At 44.4% G+C, this 26054-nt stretch overlaps 1 protein-coding gene across 2 annotated transcripts in view; it reads right to left on the bottom strand.

Moving 5' to 3' along the window:
* Positions 1-26054, bottom strand: part of OSBPL10 (oxysterol binding protein like 10) — a 360812-nt gene that overhangs the window by 283773 nt on the left and 50985 nt on the right. The window lies entirely within an intron of this gene.

Below are 26054 nucleotides of genomic sequence, written 5' to 3' on the forward strand. Positions count from 1 at the left end.
TGGATGGAGCAGATCAGTTAAGAAACGGCAACAGGGGCGCGCACACTCTGTTCTGTAAGGCCAGGGGAGAGGCAGACCTCCTACTGCTAGATCACCTGATTCTTCAGAAAGTTTTGAATAGTTACGCTTTATATAGCCAGATTTTTGAGTGAAAGCATTTGACTTTTAAATCGTGGCAACTGAACGTCTAAAAATATCTGCACGAGCAAGACAAAACATAGAGACCGCCTCCACACCAGGAGCCTGCTCATGACTCCTGGTCCCCAGGGCAAAGTCCACAGCGTGAAACTCTCAGAGCCCTGCTCCCACCTGCCCGTCAGCCCCCACCAGCGCCAACGGAGGCCACACGCCCCACACTGCTGAGATCACTCCACTCCCTGAGTCTGCACCTCGGCTCCCACCGCACCGTCCATGCGGAACACCCTGCCCCGCCCACCTGACAGACCCACCTCTGTCCTGAGTTCTGTGCTGACTCAGCCGCTGGCCCTCTGACTCTTCCACAGACTAGTAAATAACACCTTACTACCCATTTAAGTCTGACACATCAAACACACTCAGCACAGCGCCTGGCAGAGAAGACCAAACTGAAACACAGACGGCTCCATCAGCGCTCCTTCACTGCAAATAACATGCCAATCTGAACTTCCTTGAGCGAAACAGGGGTGACTGACTGATGGGTTCAAGACATCTCACAGAAGACGAGGGAGGTGGCCAGGCCTCAGAAGGCCCCAGGAGCCAAGAACCGGAAACCCAGCCAACAGAAAGGATGCGGTCTCTCTCTGATTCTAATGTCTGCTTCTCCAGAGATAAACATAACTGTTACAGCTCCCAGGGTGGCACCTTGTAGAATTCCACCAAGAAGCCACCTTGGTCGCCTGTCTCTCCAACTTAAAATTTCCAAGAGAGGGGAATAAACAAGGGCATGGGAGACAGTCCTCAAAGCAGGAGGAATGGCTTCCAGAATGTGTCTCCAGTGGGGATTCCTATCCTGGGCTGGAAAACAAGGCTGGAGATACAGGCAAGGCAGGACTGCCCCCCAGACGAAGCCACACAGAAAGTCTCATCAAACACGCTTTTTTTGTTGGTGGTGGTGGTGGTTTCTTTTTTGTCAATTAAAATACAGTTGATTTACAATATTTCGGGTGAACAGCAAGGTGATTCAGTTATATTTGTGTGTATATCTATATATACACATATATGTGTTCTTTTTCAGATTCTCTTCCATTTTAGGTTATTACAAGGTATTGAATACAGTTCCCCCTATGTTATATAGTCAGAGAAGGAAATGGCAACCCACTCCTGTATTCTTGCCTAGAGAATCCTGTGGACAGAGGAGCCTGGTGGGCTGCTGTCCATAGGGTCGAAAAGAGTCGGACACGACTGAAGCGGCTTGGTATGCATCATGCATTGGAGAAGGAAATGGCAACCCACTCCAGTCTTCTTGCCTGGAGAATCCCAGGGACGGGGGAGCCTGGTGAGCTGCCGTCTGTGGGGTCGCATAGAGTCGGACACAACTGAAGCGACTTAGCAGCAGCAGCAGCAGCATGTTATATAGTCGGTCCTTGTGTTTTTAATCCATTTTATATACAGTAGTGTGATCCCACATTCCCAATTTATTCTTCCATCCCCCAACAGAGATGTAAATGTAACAGGCTTTTTTTTATTTTGCTCATTTGTTTAGGTTTTTTGGTCATGTCATGTGGCTTGTGGAGCCTTGGTTCTCCGACCAGGAACTGAACCCAGTCCTTAGCAGTGAAAGCGCAGAGTTCTAACCATGGGACTACCAGGGAACGCTCAGGTAGAGTTTTTATAACAGAAGGAGGAAAAGGTAGAACTATGGAGAAAGCAAACAGATCAGTGGTTGCCAACAGTTTGGGAGGAAAAGGGGAGAAAGCAATGGATGGAGCACAGGGCATTTCAGGTAGCGAAGGCGTTCTGTGCACCATAATAGTGGATACAACAGGCATTTGTCAAAACCCAAGGAACATGCAACACAAACAAGGTAGCTTGGTGTGTGCAAATTAAGAAAGAAAATCATTCAGGATGTCAGGGGATTTCAGGAAAGAAGCCAGACCGTGACAAGAGAATCTAACTATACTACAAATGAATCAAACAGCCTCACTGAAGGGAGTGGGAAGAGGCGCTCTACCTAAGTAACTCTGGAAACGAGTGACATCTGTAAGACTAAAGACAAAGGAAACACACCTGAGCACTGTATTCTGCTTGATAAAGTTGTTTCCCATAGAGCTATTCGTTAACAATTCTGATACCGCTGTACATGTACAATGGAATTGAATAATTAAGTACACGAATGTCAGAAGGTAAAATCCAAGTTTCTCACTGTTAAACTAGGGATTTACAGATAAACAAGAGGATGAGTCTAGAGTGATCCATATGGTGATTATAGAGTTGGAGATATCAGTAATGTTAAACCAGGGTCAAACTCATGTACAGATACAGATGGTTACAGAAATATATATGTATACACACACACACATATACAGCTTAGCACACACAAATAATTTTTTCTTCTGTCAGCTGAGAAGTCCTAAAAGAAATGACAGCCCATTAGCAACAAGCACACCTAGCACCTGGATCTTGGTTTCTAATGCCATAAATTCTCCAATAAAAGAAACCCGGGCTCCTCAGAGAAACGGCTGATTCTAGGATGGGAGCAGGAAATACACAAGAGGAGCCTGGAGGGTCTTGTAGTGCCAGAAAGGAAGGAAATGCTCCAAAACAAACAGAAAAGTCCACAGGATGGGGGGCGCTTTAAGATGACAAAGAAGCCAACCGAAAGAGGTCAACATCGGAACCATTTTAGCAGCAAAATAAAGTAATACTGGACCATAACCCAAAGCTAAAAGTAAAAACCCAGGATTCCACACTGATATGAATACATGATTAAATGGAGATCAGATAAATCACCCATGCAAAATAATTTTAAATTTTTTATGTAGATACACTTCCCTTGAGGAAGTAGAGCGTAACTCTCTACTTAAGTGTAGGCTGCACACGGTGACTTCTTCTAAAGAGCACAGGATGAGAGGGTGGAAAGAGAGAAGCTTTACAGCAGAGAAAACTGACAGTCACTACTTCCTAGCCTGGCAATCAAAGTTAACAGCAACAGTCACAAATCACGTTCATACATGGACCCCCTCGATATGATGGGATGAAAATGGCTCTTCACCTCTGTGCTCTTCCTCTCAAAACCCACCACCCCAGTCTAACCAGGAGGAAAACATCAAACAAATTCCAGCATGGGACATTGTACAATGTATCTGACAGCACTCTTCAAACTTGTCAAAGTCATCAAAAACCAAGTTGACGAAACTGTCACAATCAAGACAAGACTAGTAAATGAAACGTGGTCTCTAGAATGGGATTCTGGAGCAGAAAAAGGACAGGAAGTAAAAAAAAAAAAAAAAAAACTAAAGAAATCTGAACTAACTATATACTTCAGTTAATAATGGGGTGTCGACGGGACTTTCCTGGTGCCAGCGATTAGGACTCCATGCATCTACTGCAGGGAACAAGGGTTCAACCCTTGGTCGGGGAACTAAGATGTCACATGCTACATGGCAGAGCCAAAAAATAAATACATAAATAAGGTATCAATACTGGTTCACTAGTTGTAACAAATGTACCACATTAAATAAGATGCTAATTATAGAGAAATTGTGGGGGTGGCGTGGGGAGTATACAGGAACTCTCTGTGCCAGCTGCATTTCTGTCAACCCAAAAGTGCTCTTTAAAAATTCCATTAATTGTTTAAAAGTGGGAGGAAAGGGAAGAAAGGCAGACGAGGACCTGGGCTATCAGCGTTCGGAGTGTTACAGTGACCTAGTCCCCAGTCCAGCTGGCTTCACGTGTAGCTCCGTCTTGCTGGGGTGGAATGCTTTTTTCTGTGCGACTGAGTGTTTTTTGTTTTGTTTAATTTTTGGCCTTGCCATCTGGAGTAGGTAATGGCAGCCCACTCTAGAATTCTTGCCTGGAAAATCCCACGGTTGAGGAGCCTGGCGAGCTACAGTCCATGGGGTCTCAAAGAGTTGGACATGCCTGAGCACACACATGCTATGCCGTGTGGTTTGAGGGATCACAGGTCCCCCACCAAGGATCAAACCCGTGTCCTCGGCAGTGACAGCACTGAGTCCTAACTACTGGACTGCCAGGGAGTTCCTTTGAGGTGGAATTCTTCATCTCACAAACGCACCCATATCTGGCCAAAACTCCTTACCTTGAAGATACAGCTACCAGGCATCAGCAGCAAGAACTTCTAGGAGCACAGAACAGAAGCTATTTTTAGCGACACCAGGAATTTCCAGAAAAATCTCAAGCAGTTAATGTGAGGGGTTCACAGGGTATAAAAATCATTTGGAACTTTAAAGGAGCAAGTGTGAGATGAAGGAAACCCTCATGTGAACACTTCCCAGAGAAAGAACAAGGGGCAAAGTCCACAAAGGACTGAATAAGCATTTTGCGTTTATCTGAACTGCTTTCCTTGGGTAATCACTCTCCTTTTATTGGCGAATCCTTGCAGGCAAGCAGCCAAATCCCACAAAAAAACTAAGCTATCCAGTCTGGAAAGGGAGCAGGAGGCCACCAGTTTTGCTTAATTAACATTGTCTCTGGCTAACAGCTAGCTGTCCCTGGCTGTCCCTTCAGAAGTCCTCTTTCTAGCCAACACCACTGTGTAACCTGTTATGAATCAGAGTGCAAGTGTCACTTTGAAAGGCAGTAAACAAATAAACATGGCCATTAAAATGAGGGGAGACCGGAAGATTGTGAGGAGGAAAGGCATGAGGCCATCAAATACTATATATTTTTCTTTTGTATTTTTAAAAGCCAAAAATATTCTCTATCACACAAATTCATGTAAAATAACACTTTTCTTTTAAGAAAAAAAAAACTTGAAAGTGTGAAATATACTGGTCCTTTATGGCTTTAACTCTGGAGTTTAAAAAGAAATGCTGCCAGACACGCGCCAAAGCCAATGGGGCAGGAGTGTTAGAGACCTCCAGGATGGAGTGAGTCCTGGTATGCGCACAGCCCCGGCAGGCACGCGGTCCATCAGCATGGGCTCAGTAGCAGGGAGGGCGAGTGCATTCGAAACTTCCTGAAGACAGCAACGCCAAGCTCTAGAGCATTATGGCTCTCTCAGGTAAAATCCTGGATAATACCATTTCTACTGTAAGACTGCAAACACAAGCCTCACTTGGAACAAACACAAGTACCAAAAACAGCCTAATTTAGTCTATTTGGAAATTATCTTCGCCAGAGTGAAGATGTGAAAAATACTTGAGTGATTTGGTGATTTGACAAGAACAGTTACCTTATTCAGTTGGATCAAACTGTTTCTCTTAAGGGCCAGATGGTAATTTCAGGCACTGCAGGCTGTAGGGCATCTGGGACAACTACTCACTGCCTGTGTAGCACTCAACAGCCGTAGACAATAGTGAATGAATGACCACGGCTCTGTTCCAAGACAACTTTACTGACAACAAGCAGCAGGCTAGATTTGACACACAGGGTGTACTCTGCCAACTCCTGAATTAGACAACTCATTCTCATTCTCTCTCTCTCTCTCTCAAATAGTTGCCATCCATTCAAATTTCAGTAACAGAATGAAACGTTTTTGTTCATAAGTCAGGAAGAAAAATCTACATGAATCTGCTGTAAGTCTCCTTATTTCTTAAAGAAACTCGGTTGAAAGTCACATAACTGTAAACAGTCCTGTAACAGGTAACAAATGTGACTCCATATGGGACCTGTTCCCTTAGCTGTAACCCTTGCACTCCGTTCTCTGTGCTTAGTCTGCACCTTTTGTAAAAGAATGTTGCCTACCGCCTGAAATACACAGGCCAACCCTTTTTCAAGGCTCTGCCTCCCAGACTTGACCTTTTAAAGGTATTAACACTCTTCCATTCATACAGAGATGAAAAGTTACAGAATAGAGAATAACGTTTGTCTTGGTGCTGGTTTACAGGAACACTGTGACCAGACCTACCTGCGTAGCAGGATTCCTGCACCAGGAAGTTGCAGCTACCTGCCACTCCCTCTCCTTCCAGTCTGAATTCTAACTCGGCTAAGATGGTTCTTTGGGACATGAGTCTACCACCTTCTCAGGCTGCTGATTTCTTCATAAGGTCGCTATTCCTTGCCCTAACACCCTGTCTCTCGATTTACTGGCCTATCGTGCAGTGAGCACTATAAGCTTGGACTCAGGAACAGTACCTGGCTGCAACCAAGCAAAACGTAGCCAAGAATCACTTCTCAGGGTAACTATTTTCTCTAAGAGGAAGTGTTTGGGAGATGCACAGCCCATCTGGATCACATTGAAATGTCTCAAGGGCTCAGAAAGCTTATCTTCCCTGCGGCTGTCTTCCTAACACTCAGCCTCATGTGGAAGCTTTGACATGGTTCCTAGAATGTATGGAGCAAATCCAATCTCCATAATATGGCATACAAGATCTCCCAGGGCCCTCTGCATCTGGTCTCAACTTCATCTCCAGCCATTCTTTACATCTCCTTCCACCCCCAAACTATACTCTGACAAATCAGAGGACGCATTACACCTCAAATACATCATTTGTCCATGAGTGTTCAAGTCTCCAAGCTCTTATCAGAGTGACCATGTGTTGTTCAAAACAGAGCATTTCTGAGAGTAAGAGGAATGCTATTAATAGCATTGCTGGGACAAGAAGCACAGTAAGGCAGACTGTAATAGAGTCATTGGACCTTCATTCATGATGAACTTCTCTTGTGAAAACCATTGCCAACTCATTCCTCTCTGCCATTTTCATGCTTCTGCTGACCTCTTTCTTGCAGAGGTAACCACTCCCTCATTTTTTTATCTATGATAGCCTTTATCACATAGTATTATATTTACTTTTTCACCTGTATGTTTTCTTTGAAGAATGTTTCCTCTGTACACGTGGCTTTATGCTGGAATTCTCCTACAGTTAGCAGTCTCCAACTGCTTGTTCATTTTCTTACAATAACAAAAAGCCATTCTTTGTCTATCATAAACCAGTGGTTCTCAGCTCCGATACTTTGGCTTCTCAGGGGATATTTGCAATGTCTGGAAACATTTTGGTTGTCATAACTTAGGGCAGAGACTACTGGCATCCAGTGTGTGGAGAGATGCTCCTAAACATCCTATAACACACACATCACACCCCCCACAACAAAGACTTACCCAGCCCCAAATGCCAATCGTGCTAAGGTTGAGAAGCTCTGGAATAAATTTAAAACTTCAGCTCACTTCCTCATAAAGTTACTACAAATTCTGGATGACAGAAGTAAGAGGTCATGAAAATTTTCAGCCCATTTGCCATAAACATATTCAGAAAGCCAACACACCCAAGGAGTCAGGATAATGTAAGACAAGGAAAAATACACAGGCATACTATAAAGATTCATGAATTGGCTTGAAGAGCAGTATGGATACAGTGTTCCACAGAGCACGCTGAATGTGACTCTCAAGCAGAAGTTATTAATCCAACGTATGAATAGTACCAAAGTAGACAGCAGGAGAAATAAGGAATAATCTCAACTGTATACAAAACCAAAGATGAAATAAAAGCCACAAATTCTGGACCATTCCTGAGTCACTGACATTGGATATCTGTAGTAGATTAAAACTAAAGAATCTCTTTCTGTCATCTTTCAGTGACGCCAGAATGGTGCACATGAATGTCCATTGTTGATATTTCAAGAATATCAACAATGCTGAAAAGAGAGGCAGACACCAGGTACTTATTAGGCCGTGCTCCAAAGCCATCATCAGGTTTCTAACTGTGATGATGAAGCATGGTTACACTGGTGAATTTGAAATCATTGATGATCATGGACTGGGATAATTGTTGTGAACCTCACAGGCAAGCTAAACAAGTGTGGAGTGAGCAGCCCCAGGTTTGATGTACAATTCAAGGATCTAGAAAAATGGCAGAATAATCTGCTCCCATTCCGTCAGTTTGGTTTTCCTGTACTGACAACCTCAGCTGGCATCATGGACCCTGAAGAAGCAAGACAAAAACACAGAGGAGGAAAATCCTAGGATTCTTTTTCCAGGGATGTAATACATAAAAATAAAATGCCTCAGGGGTGGGTAAGGGGGGAGACTAAAGAATCTTAAAAAAAAAAGTGGATATATAAATATGTATGAAAGTGAAAGTCATTTAGTCGTGGCCACTCTTTGAGACCCCATGGACTCCATGGAATTCTCCAGGCCAGAATACTGGAGTAGGTAGCCTTTCCCTTCTCCAGGGGATCTTTCCAATGCAGGGATCGAACCCAAGTCTCCCACATTGCGGCAGATTCTTTACCAGCTGAGCCACAAACGATTCATTTTGTGGTATACCTGAAACTAACACAACATTGTAAATCAACTTCAATAAAAAAAATTTTTAAAGAATACAAATAATAATAATAAAGTAGATTAACACTGTATTCTTTACAGAAGTTGAACCTAAAACTTCTTCAACTATCATCAGAACCAAGGCCATTTATATGTAAGAGAAACTCCAGAATATTTAAAAGATATTTTCAACCACAGAATCTTTTTAATTCCTAAAGAAAAACTTGGCCACCAACTACTTAACTGCTTCCCTGAAAACAAATCTTTTATGCTTCCTTATTCACAGGAATCTGCACTCTCCAATCCTTGCTTGAGGACTTCCCTGGTGGTCCAGTGGCTAAGACTGTGCTCCCAGTGCGGGGGGCCTGGGTTCGACCCCTGGTCAGGGAACGAGACCCCACGTGCTACAACCAAAGATTCTGCGTGCTGCCACTAAGACCGGCTGCAGCCAGATAAATAAAAACTGAATCCCTGTTTGGTAAAATTTCCCAATAACTGAGTCTAAAACACCCTACATACCTTTCTGCCTTCATAAACTGAACAAACTAGGTCAAATTTGCTTCTCCTGATTGCCCAGAGTCACCTTAACTACTTTATTATTGTACTAATATAACTCCCTCAGCCTGTTTAGAAGGGACAGAAGACCAGCACTTCATGAAACGGCCCCTGATGGCTGATTTTCTCCTGTGATCATTCCAGGGTCACCCACTAAGCTGTAACCATCATTCCTGCTGCAGTCGGTATACCTGCCTGCCCCTTCATCTCCAGCCTTTTCTAATTCATCTCTTCTGGAAATTTTGTATGAAGCAATTAACCAGAAACACCTATCTGGATAAGAGTCTGAGTGAATGGATGATGGAGGAATTCTTCCACTAATTAAGTCCCTAACATACGAACAAGTTTCTTTATAGAATGCTTCTGAAAGTCCAATTTATTCATAAATTCAAGAAAGTTGAGGGCTTTCCAGGTGGCACAGCAGTAAAGAATCCAACTACCAAAGCAGAAGATAAGCAGACATGGGTTCGATCCTTGGGTCAGGAAGATTCCCTTGGAGTAGGAAATAGCAACCCACTCCAGTATTCTTGCCTGGAAAATTCCATAGAGGAGCCTGGTGGGCCACAGTCTATGGGGTCACAAAGAGTTGGACATGACTGAGCACACGCGCACCAACAAAGTTAGCTGCTGCTGCTGCTAAGTCGCTTCAGTCGTATCTGACTCTGTGTGACCCCAGAGACGGCAGCCCACCAGGCTCTCCGTCCCTGGGATTCTCCAGGCAAGAACACTGGAGTGGGTTGCCATTTCCTTCTCCAATGCATGAAAGTGAAAAGTGAAAGTGAAGTCGCTCAGTCGTGTCCGACTCCTAGCAACCCCATGGACTGCAGCCTACCAGGCCCCTCCGTCCATGGGATTTTCCAGGCAAGAGTACTGGAGTGGGTTGCCATTGCCTTCTCCGAAAGTTAGCATAAGTATCCAATTAAGACAATCAGCTTTATAGCACTGTACTGCAATAGGTTTATAATACTTTTCACACAAATAATACATAAAAACAAACAAATACAAAAAAATAAAGAAAACATTTTTAATCTTAGAGTACAATACCTACAGTACAGAAGGACAGTCCAGCGGCTTGCCTACAGGGGCTGGCACCAAGTGAACAGGCAAGAAGAGTTACTGACCAGAGGCGGGAGAGGAGGCGGGAGAGGGTAGAGCTGAAGGATCATCAGCAACAGGAGACTGAGGGCACGCTGCAGTTTCACTCACACCTGACCTTTGCACCTTTGAGAGTTTGCAACTTGAAGGTTTGTATGTAGGGCACTTGCTGTACTGAAGCAGAGATTTGCACCTGTGAATTCTCATATCTTTGTATGTTCATGCCTTGGAGTTCCTCTCATTCACCACAACCCCTAACCCTTGTTCAAGAACTGGGAGAAAGCCACACAGGTGAGGGGTGAAAAGTTTTAAAAGCCCCAAAGGGCTATGCTTCATAATCAAAATGAAGAACAAAGAGAGAGAATAAATTAAACATGAGCCACAACCAGTAAAATAAGGTCATGAAACCCCTGAGGGATGAGATCACGTTAGTTACATTTATAACATCACCTCTATCCTAAAGCGCAAAATCTTTAAGAAAAATAACAGACTTGCAGACGTTATTGAAAACCCTACAGAAAAATGAGCACTCAGGTCCTTACAAAACTTTGATTCAGAGGTATTGATTTAAAAAAAAAAAACCAAAAAACAGGCAACACATAACCAAAGCATCCTGTTCATTTGGCATCTATCTTAACCTGCCTGGGGCGGGGAGGGGGTTGTGGAAAAACCACTAATTGAGAGTTTCAGGAATGACTCATACATATATTAAGGTGACTTTTTAAAGTTTATCTGCATGCTGCCAGCCAATAATTATTGTGTGAACCACCCCTCCCCACACCCCAGTACTCTGCTCTTGACTTAGATGACACACGCCCTGGCATCTACCTCAGACTTGCACAACAAAGCCCAGAATACACATTCACACCCACATAACTCCATCAAGACTGGAAGTTTAACTTGAAGGTACCAAAGGATGCTGAAAGGAGAAGACAGAAATATAAGAACTATTGTTCAAAAGTCAATCCATTATCAGGTCTGTGTTTATGGAATACTGGTACCATCTGATCAGACATAAGAAAAAAAAAAAACAAAATTCAAAACATACATTCCACAAAGAACATCGGAAAATTCATACCTATGGAAAAAGGGCTAAATATCTATGACTACCTTTGTATTCATATTCTTTTGTTCCTTTATTTTTTAAATTAAAACACGCATAGTTGATTTACCATGTTGTGTTAGTTTCAGGCATATAACAAAGTGATACATACATGTGAATGTATTCTTCTCCAGATTCTTCTCCATTATAGGTTATTATAAGATACTGGATGTAATTCCCTGCACCATACAGCAGATCTCTGTGTTTTTCTGTCTTATACACAGCAGTGTGTACATCTCAATCCCAAACTCCTAATTCACCCTCCCCCCCTCTCTTCTTGAAGGCAGCATTTCCCAAAGGGTCTTCCATACAGTTTCAAAAACAAAATAAGTCCCCACACTCTAAACAAGTTCAAAGACTGCTTCCTACGTCACCCTCATATGCATTAGGATTGCATTCAGCTACATCTTGTGAGTCTCTCCGAGCGCAGAGAGATCAAATCAGTCAATCCTGAAGGAAATCAACACTGGATATTCACTGGAAGGCCTGATGCTGAAGCTGAAGCTCCAATACTTTTGCCACCTGATGCAAAGAGCTGACTCGTTGGAAAAGACCTGATGCTGGGAAAGACTGAGGGCAGGAGGAGAAGGGGGAGACAGAGCATGAGATGGTTGGATGGCATCACCGACTCAATGGACGTGAGTTTGAGCGAATTTCGGGAGATATGAAGGATAGGGAAGCCTGGCTTGCGGCAGTCCGTGGGGTCACAAAGAGTTGGACACAACTTAGCAACCGAACAACACATCATAAAAACTCAACTACAATGGTTTAACAAATAGGGCTTTATTTTTCGACCAGAACAATTCGTCCAAGATGGAATGTCTAAGGCCCGTGGAGCAGCTTCAGGAAGCCATCAAGAACTGCTTCCAGCTTCCTGATAGGCCACTCCTAGCACATGGCGGCTGTTCTCCCGGTACAAGTTGGCTAGAGTTCATTCCAGCAGGAAAGACCATGGCACAGGCGTGTGTCAGTGTCCTGGTACCTTGTTTATCGAGAAAGCAATGGCTTTCCTTGGAAGACACGCCCTGCAGACACTTGACTGACATCTTATTTTGGCCAACACTGGGTCACTTCTAATGGCAAAGGAGTCCAGGGAGGTGAAAATTTCTAACTAGGTACATTGCTACCTACAGCAAAACCAGAGTACCAGAAAGAAACAAGAGATTGAATGGTTATTTAGAAATTTAAAAGATTCACCCCATACATCTTAGAAATTCAAAGATGCATGTTTGATATGAAAGTCGCTGAGAAATTGTGCTGTAAATAAACCTGTTTAACTTGTTTTAACACAACACTTCTCAAAGTTATTTGAGCACAAAGTTCCTTATTTCCTTAAACAGCCTGTTGAAACACCATTCGGTGCAACGGATCTTGGAACACACTGCTTTGGAAACAAAAAGAGGAAAAAATACTTGTAAGAAAGAGTCTGTTTTCATACTTAAGGTAGAGAAAATATGCTGCATTAAAACACAGCACTCTGGAAATAAAAAATGAAGTGACAGAATTCTACAATCAGGAGCTGACGTGTTTTCATTTTTTATGTGAAGTCACAATTCTGGTGAGGAAAAAATCTCTTTTCCCTTTATGCCTTCAAAGACATCTCCTTTCTACCATCCCTTCTCAACTCCAAAACTTTTTTTTTTAATTCTGTAACTTCCCCCATCTGAACATTTCAACCTGGCCTTTAAAAGCCCATTCTGGAGTTTCTCCAAGATCTCACTTCTCCTTTGGTTCCGTTTCTCATGCTTTAATTACTTTTCTTTCTTCTGCCATTTTCTTACACTAACAAATCAATTTGAGGTTTCGCACTGAGTGAGCTCTTCCTGTATAATTTTCTTAATGTATATTTATCTATTTCTGGCTGTCCTGGGGCTTTGTTGCTGCATCAGCTCGTCTCTGGTTGCAGCAGGTGAGGCTACTCTCTAGCGGTGGTGCACAGGCCTCTCACGGCAGTGGCTTCTCCTGCTGTGCAGCACAGGCTCGAGGGCACGCAGGCTTCAGTAGCTGCAGCTTCCAGCCTCCAGAGCACAGGCTCAAGAGTTGTGGTGCACAGGCTTAGTTGCTCCATGACACGTGGGATCTTCCTGGATCAGGGGTCGAATCCATGTCTCCTGCATTGGGAGGCAGACTCTTTGCCACTGAGCCACCACTGAAGCCCTTCTATACAATTTTTACTCAATTTTTTCAACCACCATTGTAACAGGGAAGAACAAAACCTGACTCCATGTTGGATCTGTTTCCTTCAACCTTTGCTTTCTGTTGCTTTTGTTACTACAACCAACTAAACGGACACTGTCTGTAGCTATAAGCATGCACAGTGGCCTGTGTGGGGAACCCTGCCCCTCTGCCAGAATGTTCAACTAAACTGCCTTTTTTCAGCTCACAGGGAGACATTCTGACCCTGCCTACCTGTGAATGGCTCCCAGAAGGAAGAAATGAACACATCCCCACATCCCCTCCCCGAGGCTGGCCACGCCAGGAGATATTTTGCAAGACTTACGGCCATTTAACTTTACTTCCTCACCACCTACATCTCCCCTCCTCTGTTCCATAAAAGAAACTGGCATCCAGACCCTGATAAGATGTACTCTAGGACTCGACTCCTCCATTGTCTCGGATGCCCAGCTTTCCAAATACAGTTGCTATTCTTTGCCTCAACACCTATCTCCCGATTACTGGCCTGTCATGCAGTGAGCAGACAAGAGCTTGGACTCAGTAACACCATTCTTTGATAACCGACGGAGGTTGCTGTTAATTAAATGCTGTTGCAGATGCCAGTGCTGTTTCCAAGAAGAAATGTTCATATTTTTAAGAAAAACACAGGAGAAGCATTCAAAGCATAATCTTTCATCCTGATACTAAAGCTTTTGAAAGAAAGCCACTCAGTCATACCTAGTTCCATTAAAATAATCATTTCTTTTAATTCACTTTGATTTTTTTTTAAAAAAAGGGGGAAAGACTACATTTTTCTCATTTTTCAAAGCCCATCAATTTTCCACAGAACCCATCATATTTCCTTGCCAAAAAATCCAATGTTTCTCTTTTCTGGAAGAGAGGTAAGAAAATGCCATCTTTTACTTCCTGAAAGAAAAAAATTAAATAGGTCAAATATATAAAACTTTCATGGAAAAAGGCAACACTTCATTTAAGCCATTAAAGGAAAATGTGTTGCAACTCCCCAGTGGAACTCCATTCTCTATAACAGGAAAGGTCTATTCACTGCTGAGAGAACCAGACATGGCTCTCACACTGTTAGGAGAAGCACACTGTCTGAAACTGCCCACCCAGGCCAGACACCACAGTAACCATTTGCATGAGTTATTTTATGACAGGCTGCTGCTGCTGCTGCTAAGTCGCTTCAGTCATGTCCGACTCTGTGCGACCCCATAGACGGCAGCCCACCAGGCTCCCCCATCCCTGGGATTCTCCAGGCAAGAACACTGGAGTGGGTTGCCATTTCCTTCTCCAATGCATGAAAGTGAAAAGGGAAAGTGAAGTCGCTCAGTCGAGTCTGACTCCCAGCGACCCCATGGACTTCAGCCTACCAGGCTCCTCTGTCCATGGGATTTTCCAGACAAGAGTACTGGAGTGGGCTGCCATTGCCTTCTCCATGACAGGAGGTCCTAGTAAGGAACACGAAACTAGTAAGCCACCACCAATCAGAAGAGTTCTGGAAAGGTCAAAAGGAGACATCATGTGTCTGACCACCTCCCAGAATCCTTCTCACTGCCATCCATCTTGGCTGAGTAATGCATGCGCCGCCAGGACAGACTCTGTCAGAATGATTGGCCAAAGACAACCTGGAAATTAATCCAATCAAAATAAAACCCGAGACTTCGAGCCATGTGGCAGAGCGGTTCTCCTGGGTTCTCCTACCCTATCACTCTCCTCCCAGGCACCTTTCCAATAAAAGCTTTTGCTTTGTCAGCTCATATGTCTCCTTGGACAATTCATTTCCAAGTGTTAGATAAGAGCCCACTCTCAGGCCCTGGAAGGGGCCCCCTTCCTGCAAGAACACCACTTTACAGAGACTCTGAATGGAACTGAACCCTTAAACCAACTGAACTGAGCTGGTCTTCCTGTGCTCCTATTTTCTAGAAACCAAGAAAAAAAAAAAAAAAGCAGTTGGGAATATTCACATCTCCAGTAGACAGGCCTCTAGAAAGTCAAAGGACCATAAAACATTCAGATGCCATCAAAGACCTTTGAGTGCCCAGTCCTGGCCATATGGATTCTCCATCCTCTTTAGAGGCTCATCACTCACAAAAGGGAGAAGGACATGGCCACCCACTCCAGTATTCTTGCCTGGAGAATCCCATGGACAGAGGAGCCTGGTGGGCTGCTGTCTATGGGGTCGCACAGAGTCGGACACAACTGAAGTGACTTAGCATGCATGCATGCATTGCAGAAGGCAATGGCAACCCACTCCAGTATTCTTGCCTGGAGAATCCCATGGACAGAGGAGCCTGGTGGGCTGCTGTCTATGGAGTTGCACAGAGTCAGACACAACTGAAGCGACTTAGCATGCATGCATGCGTTGCAGAAGGCAATGGCAACCCACTCCAGTATTCTTGCCTGGAGAATCCCAGGGACAGAGGAGCCTGGTGGGCTGCCGTCTATGGGGTCACACAGAGTCAGATACAACTGAAGCGACTTAGCAGCAGCAGCACTCACAAAAGAGAAGGCATAGCCAACTCGCTCCAGGTCAGAAATTAGGACAGTATCACTTTAGGTCCAGAAGAACACTTCCCAAATTGCTTCCAGAGAGGAGACATGATCCTCCCAACCACCAGGGGAGCTAGAGAACCATATGGCTACTTGCTCCCATCATGCGTCTCTGCCCCACACCAAGCTGAAGCTCCTTCCTGCCCCCAGCCATCCTTTCCCACAATCTTAGACCCATATCCCCATCCTGATTCCCATCTCAATTCCTGTTCCCATACCCCTTAGAACCACCTCTTATCCCAACCTCTCCTCCTATATTGGCCAAAATGGCCACTTTTGATGGCAGCACACCATACCGTCTTCTTCCTCCACAAAGCCAAACGAAGAGCTTCCACCCTTGGGTGACACTTCCTTCTACCTCTAACAGTCCTTCTCTCCCATCAGTTGAAGACCTTGTCACCTGGCTCATCTTCTTTGAGACACCAAGTCCAGCTGTCATTCTTTCTGAGTGACCTTAGAAGTCCCCAAGCACTCTGCCTAGTTGACTCCTTGTCCTCATTCTGTAAGCTTCTTCTCTGCATTACTGCTTTCCTCCCAAAGATCCATCCTGGACCTTCTCCTCACCACTGAGAACTGCTCCACCTCTGGCTAGACCTCCAAACACCTCACTCCACCTCTTTTCATCCTCTATAAACTCCTTTCCCTTCAGACCTCTCTCTCAGAGCTTCACTGACTACACCAATGCCCCCATTTAACCTGATGCTCCAATCTGCTGGTCCCTCTGTTTCCCACTTCTCTTGAGTCCTTTGTCTCTATTTCTTTCCTCCTCCATTTTCCATTGACCACTGATTGGCCAAGGATCTCAATTATGTTCTGCTCCATATACACTCACCCAGCCAAATCCCATCACCTCCTCTATGCCCATACCCAGGACATTCAACACCAAGGAGAAAACCACAAATTTGCTAAAGCTGATGGTGTAACAGGTTCATGGGTCTTCATTCTCAAGAGACCCTCAGAGCTGCCCAGAACACCTGCTCAGTATTTCTCCTAGACCCTTCAAAGGGTCTTTTCAAACCTCCTCCACCTTACACAAACCGTGGAACCCACCACTTCTGCCTTTTCCCTCTCCACCTTCAGAAAACGGCCTCACTTCCTGCTTCGCAGAGAAATGAAGCAAGAATGGCTTCAATTTCCTGCTCCACACCACACGCTCCTCTCCTTCTGTGCCCTTTTCCCTCCCTCCTAGCCTGCCTGGGACTCCACCCACTCCTGACTTCCCAGGCATGCGCTTGCCCTCATGCCCTCAAACTGCTCTACCATCCTCCCCTCCGTCATCACTTGAATGTGCCAAGACTACCATCTTGGGAAAAACATCCTGCTTCCAACCTACAATCTGCTCTAATTATTATTCTCTTCTTCACAGCCAAGCTTCTAGAGATGTCTCTGCCATCTTCTCTCCCCTCTGCTAACTCTGGCCTCCCTCCCCGCACCTCCGGCAAAACTCACACCAGCCTGGTCTTAGCTGCCAAACTCCACCAGCACATTTCAGACCGACCTCCCTTATTCCTCTCTCCACTTCCTAGTCCCACACACACTCCTGCTTGTCCTTGTATCTGGTGGACCCATCTTTTTCCCCTGCCTCCATCACTGCTTTTCAAACTGTAAGTCTTCAACCTTCAAAAAATCAACTCAGAGCAGAGTTTCTCACTGGTGTTACTTACATTTTAGCCACATGGTTCTTTGTTGTGGGGGCCACCCTGTGCCTTAGAAGCTGTTTAGCAGCATCCGAAGTATCTACGCACCAGATGCCAGTCGCACAGAGCAAATGTGTCTCTAGACATCATCAAACCAGCATCACTCCCATTTGAGAATCACTAGCATAGGGAGTTGCAACCCAGGTTTTTTTGTTTTTGTTTTTGTTTTTAAGAAAATGAAATAAAATAGAAACTACTACGATATATCTCCTAAGAAAGAATAAAGACCTTTCATTAAACATTGGTCTCTGCATCTTGTTGGAACTTGTCTACATGTGTACATGTGGAACAGAAAATATTTCTTTCTGTAAGTCCGAGTCAGAACACTTTAAATTGGGAATTCCCTGGTGGTCCTGCGGTTAGGACTCTGCACTTCCACTGCTGAGGGCCCAGGTTTCAATCCCTGATCTGGAAACTAAGGTTCCACAAGCTCTGCGTCACAGCCAAAAAAAAAAAAAATGAACACTTTAAATTCCAGTGCTGTACATGTGGGTGCTCCCAAGGTTCTGTCCTGGGTTCCCACCCTTTCAAAATCACCCAGCAATGCAAAAAAGGCAAAGACACACACAATAACCACTCAAGTACTCAGCACCCATCAAGAAAACAAAGCATCATCGACCAGATAAGAGCGGGGAACTGCGCACGCACCCCTCCCAGACTCCTGGAGGAAACCACTACTCCAATTTAACATTTCCCCCCCAATTTTACTGCGTTTGGATGTGACTCCTTAAGCAATATATAATACATCACTCAAGCTTAAAATGTTTTACATGTTCTTCTGCAACTTGCTTTTGTCCCCTTAACATTATGTTTGTGGGATCCGTGCATCCTGTTCTACACCAGCGTTCATTCATTCTGTAGTTGGTGGGCCCTACTACAGAATGAATGAATGGTTCATCCTCTCTATAATAATGAACATCCTCTCTAGAAGGTCAGTAATTCTGCTCCTGAGCACAAATCCAAGCGGATCTGTCACACATCTGCACAGAGTACACACACACCATTTATCCATTTTCTATGAGACTATTATCTTTGTCTTATTGATATTAAGCAGTTCTTTCATATACTCGGAAACCAAGTGCTGCACCCTTGGTGATATGTTACCATATCTTCTCCCCGTCTTGGGTGGGTCTTTCTCCCATACCCAGTCATCTCCTCTACTCCCACGGCCTCTGCCACCGTCCCCATGGTGACCACCGTCTGCTCCTCCCCTGCTGCCAGGTCGCTCTTCCGGCCTCCAGATTCACAGAGCCCATGGCCTCTCGGCCCCCTCTCCTCTGCCAAGTATCTCAAACTTAACTGTCCCAAATGAAACCTGTTGCCCCGCCCCGACTCTGCCCCTGCTGCATTCCTTCACTGGCTCAGAGAAAACACTGTCATTCCCACAGCCAGTGAGCCTCTCCTCTCGTCTCCATCTTGTTCATCACCTCCTCCTGTTTATTCGACTTCCTCAGTACAGGGATTTTATTCACCATGCTCCGCCTCCAGGATTTATTTCTGGACACTCCCATCTCTCAGTTGGACCATACACCATAGCCTCTCTGTTGCCCTTCAACTCATAATATATTCTTTAGAAGATAAGCAGACCTAGAAATCCCACTGTTATTTACCCGAGACAAATAAAATAAAATTCTCCCAAAAAAGGACTTGCATGAGAACATTTATAGCACCTTTATTTATCAAAACCAGTAACTAAAAGCAACCCAAATGTCCAACTGAAGACTGGATGAACTAACTGTGGTTCATCCATACAATGGAATCAGCAGTAACCAACTCAGCAATAACTAATTCAGCAATAAAAAGGAGCTTCTACTTACAAATGCAATGATGTGGATGACTTTCAAATTATGTTGACTGAAAAAACATCAGACACAACAGAGCCTCTACCATGTGACATCATTTATGGGAACTCTAAGAAAGACATAACTGGAGATGAAAGTCAGAAAGTGGCCAGGGTGGGGGTGGGGGGGAAGTTGGGTGACTGAATGGAAAGGGACATGGAGGAACTTTCTGAAAGAATGGAGATGTTCCATATCTGGTTTGGGGTGGTGGTAACATGAGTGTATATGATTGTCAAAACTCATCAACCAAACTGGCCAATGACTAAAATCTGGCCATTTTACTTACATAATTATATTAACACACACACACACACACAGACACACACACACACACACACACATATGTATTTATTTATTTATGTGTGTCTCCAGCTAGAGTAAGTTTGCTAAAATTAAAATCTGGAATTAAAGTCGGAACTCCCTGGCAGTCCAGTGGTTAGGACTCCATGCTTCAACTGCAGGGGGCATGGGTTCGCTACCTGGTCAGGAAACTAAGATCCCACAGGACCGCACAGAGTGGGGAAAAAAAATTAAAATCTGATCAAATTATTTCTCTGCTTACATTTTTTCTGAAAGTCCTGTGACCTTCAGAAGGTCATACCTACCCACCTCTCCAATATTCACTCTTAACCCTTCTTCCCTGACCCTCCCTTATGGGCTATGCTACTCTCACACTGAAGTTCTTAAATCTTCCCAAGTGAATAATGTCCCCTTTCACCTCTGGCCTCCTCCACTTTGCGCAACCCCACAACCCTTGATGTGGCTGACTCCTATTATCTTTCAAGACTCAATATGGGGGACTTCCCTGCTGGTCTACTGATTAAGATTTTGCCTTCTAATGCAGCAGGTGCGGATTCGATCCCTGGTTGAGGGCTAAGATCCCACATGTGTTGTAACCAAAAAAACAAAAAAAAGAAGAAGCAATACTGTAACAAATTCAACAAAGACTTTAAAAGCAGTCCACATCAAGGAAAAAAAAATACTTAAAAAAGGACTCTGTGGATGTCACTTCCTCCAGGAAGTCCTCCCAATCACTCAACATTAAATTAGACACCTTTCTTGGGCTCCTATTACACCCTGTGCTTATTGATAGCACAACCCCTTTGACTCTGAAATGCACCTGTCCATCTGCTTCCCCAGGACATAAACTCCCTGAGGACAGAGCCTGAAAGCCTGTCACTGCTGGATGGGCTGAGAACTGAGGAGGGCAAATCTTCAATGTTTGTTCAATGAGAAAGTGAAATACTCAAAGCATGTTTTCTCCTCAAGCTAAACATGGAGAGATGGGAACTCACAATATCAATACTGAAGGAAAAATAACTCCAAAACCAAAAAATAAATATTTTATATTGAACACGTCAATAACCACTTGGACACAGAAGACTGTATTATATCAGGGTCTGCTGCAAACAAAACAGAACAGTAACACACACAGACCCAGCCAGCTCTTACCCAAAAGCTAGGAGAGAAAGAAAATGAGAGTCATCTTAGGTAAATAAATAAATCTCAGGGAAGGCATACTGAAGATACAAGACGCTTTGATGAACAGAAAAGTGGTCACTTGTTCAGTTGACTTAAGGGAGCCGAGCGTTCGTCCAAAAGACCTCTGCGAACTGTGTAAATTCCAACAGAAGCAGCGAAGAGCTGAACAATGATCTGGAAATGTACCCAGAGTTCAAAAGCATCATGTCTAGACATGTCAAACTCCCCTGAGAGGGATCTGGCTGCTTGCCTGCTGAAGGTCCCGGCTGACCCCAACTGCTTCCTTTCCATAAGCATTTTTAGATGGATGGCTAAGAAGTCACCTTTAGGAGAAGCAGCCTCTGCCACCCACCTTCTCTCGTGTCTCGGCAGGGCGCCGCCTCCCCTTCACAAGGGAGAGAAAACACACTCATGTGAAGCTGCAAGTGAAATGAATTCCTTAAATATCAGGAAGCAGAGAATATAAGTAAAGCTCTTCCTTCAGCACTTCTTGCTGCCAAATGAATTTCCGAAGCAAAATCGCACTGGCTGTATTTCTTCAAGGGCTGTCTGATTTGCCAGAATACTTTTGAATATTCCAGAACTGTTATGGGCTGCCAGTTATCACCAAACCTTTCCTTTCTTCCTTCTCCTCCCTGGTAAAAACTCAATATATGGCCCGAGATGAAGAGTAACACCTTTCCCTTTATAAATCTCTTAAACCCTCCTAGATGCCACATAAACCCCCTGCTCCATTATCTAGACCTGAGCCTGGCACCCGAAACCTTCAAAACAACACATTTACAGCACAGGGATATTTGTGGCGTCAAAGTGAAGCACAAAAATGGAGATAAATGAACCATGATTGACAGCCACTGTCAATCAAAGCAAATACATGGTCCAATCAGCCAACACAGTTTTGTCTTTTCTGAATATTTCTATTGAGATGGGTTAGATATCATCACTTATTCAAAGGACATGAATCTGAGCAAACTCCAGGAGATAGTAAAGGACAGGGAAGCCTGGTGTGCTGCAGTCCATGGGGTCTCAAAGAGTCAGACACTACTTAGCAGCTGAACAACAACAATTCATATTATAAAATTTTCTATTTAACAGTTTGTAGGTGTATATTTATATGGCATTAGTTATGTTCAAAATCTTGTGTAACCATCACTACTATCTATTCCCAACACTTTTCTGTTTTCAATCTTGTGGCTGTGCTTCAGGGCATACAGGATCTTAGTTCCCCCAAACAGGAATAGAACCTATGCTCCCTTCACTGTCAGCGGAGTCTTAACCACAGGACCACCAGGAAAGTCCTCCAAAATTTCATCACCCCAAATGGAAACTCTGTACCCATTTAGCAATAACTCCCCATCCCCATTCCCAAGCCCCTGGTGGCCTCTGTCTCTAGGAATCTCACATAAGTGGAGTCCTATCGCATTTGCCCTTGTGTGCCTGGCTGACCTGACTTAGCACAGGGTACTCAAGCTTCATCCACCTTGTCCTGTGCATCAGAACCGTACCAGCCTATGGTGAGTCACGGCCCATTGCATGGAGGGACCACATTGTGCTCATCCAGTCATCGGTGGGACACGGGCTGTTTCTACTTTTTGGCTCTTGTGACCAGTGTGCAGTGAACACTGTCACGCAAGCGTCTGTTTAAGTGCCTGCTGCCAATTCTTACGGGTATACACCTTGACGTGGAACTGCTGGGTCACACAACAGATAGTTTTTTAATAGTTTAACAGGAAAAAATTAATTTTTTACTGATTATAAAAGCAATAGGCATTCATTGAGGAAACTCTGAAGAATAATTACACCACCCAAAGAAAACCACTGCTAATGTTTTGGAATATGCCATTAAAATTTTACTGTCTAGTTAGACACAGATGGATATTTTCACTCACACCAGCTTTTTCCCCCTTAACATTATTTTAGGAGCATGAACTCTGCTGTCATTAAAAGTTCTTCAGAAGCATCATTTAATATCCAAATGGTATTTCATCAGGGGGAGCATAATTTTCTTAACTATTCCCCTATTTAGGCTTTTCCCCATTTTTCATGGTTATAAATAACATCAATGAACATCTCCATGCATTATTAGTATTCTGGTGGACTTCTCTGATTGCCATTAGATGATATATTAGAATCACTGGGTCAAGCTACAGGAACACTCTTAAGGTTGATAAAGACTGTACGTCTGGGACTTCCCTCATGGTCCAGTGGCTAAGACTCTGCACTCCCAATCAATGCAGGGGACCCAGGTTCAATTCCTGGTCGGGGAACTAGATCCCACATGCTGCAACTAAGAATTCATATGCCACAACTAAAGATCTCACAGGCTGCAACGAAGATCAAAGATGCTGCATGCTAAGGGTCTTCGGCAACTGAGGCCCAGCACGGTCAAATGAACAAATGAATGTTTTTTTAAAAAAGACTGTACATCTGTCTTCCCTCAGTGTCATATCAATCTGCATTCCCGCCAGGAATGCTAAATGTCATGTTTTAATGTAAAAAGAACACAAATTATTAAAATTAAAAATGGTAAAAATTATAATAAAATATTAGCAAAATTAAAAGGGAACAGAAGAGTAGAACCCTTTTTTACACTGTGTGGGGTAACAACTTTTTTTGCAGGAATGCAGACACTGGGGGAAGGGGACAGTGGTTCAGCGAGCAGCATGAAGCACGCCCATCACTGTGTAAGGCAGACAGCGGCGGGAAGTGTATGTAGAGCACAGGGAGCTCACCCCGCTGCTCTGTGACAGCCTAGGGGGCGGCACAGGAGGGAGGCTCAGACGGAGGGGACATAACACACTTGCGGCTGCCCCGTACTGCTGTACGGCAGAAACCAACACAACGCTGCGAAGCAATTACCCTCCAACTACAAGAAATTTAAAAAAAGAAAGTGATCAGACTGGACGACCTGAGAGGTGAGCTTCTATCAAAATAAGTTTTCAAATGGAAAGCCCTATTCTGAATTAACAGACCTGCTAAAGCACCAACATATTCACATAGAGACACATGGAGAGAAAGATTTGTATAAAACCACCTTCTTCCTTATAGCGGCCCTCACTTCCCAAAGTTCCCCTGTCATTTTCACCCAACCGTGGATAGATTTAAAGGCAACTCTAAAGCCTACAACATATTTACCTAGAAAAAATCCAGAGCTTGGGTTTTAGTAGAAAGGGCAGGTCCACCCTTCACCTCTTCACCAACAAACATCAAGAAACCAAATGGGGATTTTAAAATAAATCCCATGAGTGACACCCACTTGTCACTTAGAGACAAGCCCATCCCGGCCAGGGTGGGGGCTTCACATGGACAGGGGACAAGCCACACCCACAGAGCGGACTTGGGAGTCACTACGCAGAAGGTGGTTCCCTAAACTTCCCTTCCACATCAGCCAGCGAGGGGTCGAAACCCCACCAGGGACTCAGGCCTATGCTACGGTCCCACTGGCAGCACCAGTGCCCAGGGGGCCCAGAGCCCCCACAGACGTGCTCTGGGGAGCATGCAGACCACAGCTTCCAATGACAGGCAGCGGGTGACACAGGATCCGGAACTCAAGTCCGCTACTGCTCTTGGTTTTGGCCAGAAAAACAGCGTTTTGTTTTATTTTGGGTTTTTCATCCTGTTTTGGTTTGTTTTTGAATTTTGAACCAGATACCTATCTTTAAAAAATAAGAGCTTCTCACAAAAATCCACACCTGGTTCCTCTTAAAATACCCGAGGACGTCAACCTTAGGCCCACACTGAAGCCGTGGCAGTGAGAGGCCAGAGCTGAGCAGCGGCTCCCCTGTCCGATGTGGGGTGTGGACCCACAGCCTGTCTTCCTGACCACTCAGGACCCCTTGACCTGGAGCTGGAGGGCCTAAGCTCTGCAAAACGTTTGCTCTTATAACCCTTGTCTGATGGGAATAATGTGTTATTATACATGGTGGGATTTCTTTGGAAGGAATGATGCTGAAGCTGAAACTCCAGTACTTTGGCCACCTCATGCAAAGAGTTGACTCATTGGAAAAGACTCTGATGCTGGGAGGGACAAGGGGCAGGAGGAGAAGGGGACGACAGAGGATGAGATGGCTGGATGGCATCACTGACTCGATGGAAGTGAGTCTCAGTGAACTCTGGGAGTTGGTGATGGACAGGGAGGCCTGGCGTGCTGCGATTCATGGGGTCGCAAAGAGTCAGACACGACTGAGCAACTGATCTGATCTGATACATGGTTATTTTTCACAAGTCTGCGGATCCCACGGCAACTAATAAAATCCAAATTACTGAAATGCATAACTGAATTCAGACTACCTCGTGCTGTGAGGTATCTCCTGAAACAGCAGACACTATCAAGTGTTAAGTAGGGAGGAGGAACTCAAAATTTTTATTTTACTAATAACTAATAAAAGATTAGAGACCACTCAATTATAAAGTCTGTAGGACATCCCTGGTAGTCGAGTGGATGAGAATCCGCCTGCCAATACAGGGGACACAGGTTCAATCCCTGGTCCAGGAAGATCCCACGTCACAGGGCAGCTAAGCCCATACGCCTCAACAAGAGAAGCCACCACAGTGAGAAGCCCACACACCTTAATGAAGACCTAGCACAGTCAAAGGTAAGTGATTTTTTAAAAATCATTTTAAAATCATTTTAAAAAATCATAATCATTTAAAAATCAACTATACTTGAATAAATTTATTTTTAATTGAAGTAGAGCTGATTTGCGGTGTTGTGCCAATCTCTGCTGCTGCTGCTGCTGCTGCTAAGTCGCTTCAGTCGTGTCCGACTCTGTGTGACCCCAGAGACGGCAGCCCACCAGGCTCCCCCGTCCCTGGGATTCTCCAGGCAAGAACACTGGAGTGGGTTGCCATTTCCTTCTCCAATGCATGAAAGTGAAAAGTGAAAGGGAAGTCGCTCAGTCGTGTCCGACTCTTAGCGGCCCCATGGACTGCAGCCCACCAGGCTCCTCCATCCATGGGACTTTCCAAGCAAGAGTACTGGAGTGGGGTGCCATTGCCTTCTCCGGTGCCAATCTCTACTGTACAGCAAAGTGACTCAGTTATACACATACATTCTTTTTTTATATTCAAACTACATTTTTTTATTTATTTTTTTTTTTACTTCCTGCCTCCTGTGCACAAAATATGGGGCTTCCTATTATGGACACAATAATAAGTAAGACATGGCTTCAGCATCATAGGCAGATGGACAGACCTGC

The sequence above is a fragment of the Bos indicus genome, chromosome 22 (genome assembly GCF_029378745.1).
Source record: "Bos indicus isolate NIAB-ARS_2022 breed Sahiwal x Tharparkar chromosome 22, NIAB-ARS_B.indTharparkar_mat_pri_1.0, whole genome shotgun sequence".
NCBI lineage: Eukaryota > Metazoa > Chordata > Mammalia > Artiodactyla > Bovidae > Bos > Bos indicus.